Source organism: Loa loa (assembly GCF_000183805.2).
Source record: "Loa loa unplaced genomic scaffold supercont3.147, whole genome shotgun sequence".
NCBI classification, from domain to species: domain Eukaryota; kingdom Metazoa; phylum Nematoda; class Chromadorea; order Rhabditida; family Onchocercidae; genus Loa; species Loa loa.
Window position 1 is genome coordinate 21,850 of NW_018108327.1, and position 2,437 is coordinate 24,286.

A 2,437-nucleotide genomic window follows, 5' to 3' on the forward strand; every position below is an offset into this window, starting at 1 on the left:
GAAGAGAAAAAAAAAAAAAAGAAAAATAACCATTGGTTTAAATAATGAATGTGTAAAAATAACAAAAATATAAAACAAAATTCATCATTCGAATTAATTTTCTTCATTGTTTATCAAACCTGTTCAATTTATTGGTTGATAAATCCGGAAATGATAATATTGACAAATAATTCATAGTAGCTAATAGATAGTGGAACAGGATACTTTGTTCTTTTTTTTTGTTTTTTTTTGGTGACAAAACTGTCACCAATGATGTTGTGAACAATTTATTGTTTTTTTTTTTTTGTTTTTGCTTTTATAGTTATCCAAATAAATTATAATTCCAATATTTACAATAAAAATAATTGGTAGTTATGATAAAAGTAGCTGTAATAATCTATGATTCATTGAATTGATTGATCAAATTGATGATATCAGATCAGATAACTCTGTTTCATTTCATAATTTCCTTTCACCTTATCCTATTTATATCTTTGTTTGAAATTAATTTAAAATATTTGATACTGTCAACACAATTCATGTCAACTCACATTTCTTTTTTTTTTAATTTTAAAACATGTTAGCATAAATTTTAATTCTACATAAAATGCACTAGAAAGTTAGTGTTATTTAAAAGTTTGAAAGTAGAAATAGTACGATTAAATAAACTTTTAGGAAAGATTATTTTTAAATTTAAGAGAAAATACAAAGTGTATAGTTTAAAACTTAAAATTTATTTCAAATATCATTGAGTTACTTCATATCAGAAGTAATCCAATGATAACAACAAATAACTTGTTAACATGGCTAATAGCATAAGTTTGTTATTTCAAAATAAAACATTTGCTGGAAAATATTTCATTTAAAAAAAAAGAATGGAACAAATAAAATATTATTATTTTTAGGATGACAATTTAGGATGACAATTTTAGATTACGAAATAAAAAAAAAAAAGAAATTAATGAATACACGCTTTGAAAAGATTGAATTTTTTAATTTCCAGCAGCTATTAAGTTTCATTTCAATACTGGTTTTTATCATTTTTGTAGCAAATCAAAATGGGAAAACTAAATTAATCATGAAAAATTTCCATTTTCATGAAGAATTTCATTGTTTGGAGCCATTCATTCAATTTACGCAAGAAAAAAAAAAGAAAAGAAAAAGGAAAAAACTTTTACGCTTTTCTAATTTCAAATTTTGCTAACAGTATATTTGTTGTAAATTTTAAAAATGAACGAATAAAATTGTTAAAGAGTGAGAAATGGTTGAAAAGGGAGAATAAAAAAAAAAGGGAAAAAACAAACATGTTTCAAATTTCAAAAAAAGTTTCAAATTTGGAAAAGTTTCCAATAGTTTTTTTTTTTAAATGAAATTAATTGCTACTATTTGCTTCAATTTTTGCATCATAGCATAATTACTACAAATAAATATGTCACATTTTTATTGGTTTAATTAAAATGATAATAAGTTTATCCATTGAAATTTTCAATCAAACAATTCATTTTTTGTTATAAAAAAAACCCAGAAAATGTTAAATTTAAATGAATTATTAGCAAATAATATAATATGAAATAAGATTGTATTTAAGTGTTATTTGTGTGAATGGATGAAAATTAATTTGAGAATAAAAATAACCAAGCATTTACCGCATTATATTATAGGAAAGTGAAATTTTTTAATTTCAAAATTTTTTTCATCAAATTTTCACACCTTCTATTTGTTTTCCGAAATTTCATATTTTTCCTTTGATACATTGACTGATATTAGTGATTTCAGATTCAGAAAATGATCATTTCGCTTTTTGATTCAGAAAATGATCATCCCAATGAATAGCCAAATTGTCCACGGAAAATTATATTGACAATATCCTAAAATTAATTTAGTGCAAAAGATTAAGTGAAAAAAAAGAAAGCGACATAGAACAAAATTACGTTTAAATTAAATATAATAAATAATAATGGCATAAATAGTAGCAAAATTCAATTCTTGAAAAAAGAAATTGAATTGAATTGAAATTGATTGGAAATTATTTGAATAAATAATTATTTTACCTATCATTTATCTATTTATCTCTTTATCATTTCAACACTTTAAATATTAATCTAAAATGTTGGCAGTTTTGAAATGATAGCATGAAATTTCATCCAATCAATTTTATTATCTATATGATTAAAATTGGATATTTTAAAATTTTACACCAATAAAATTAATCAATCATTTTTATCATTTAAGCATTGCATATCTCTTATTGTTATCAGGTATGCTTTGTCAACATCATTTTGTGACACCTGGTTTTAGAAAAGAATATTCATGGTCACTCTAAATTAATCAGGAAATAAATAAATTCGCATAAAACTTGTTACGGACTAATTTACACTGCATAGAACATCATTAAAACTGATTAATTCAGGTCGCACAAAGGCAAATTTAAAATCATTTTTTATTTATTTTTTTTTTT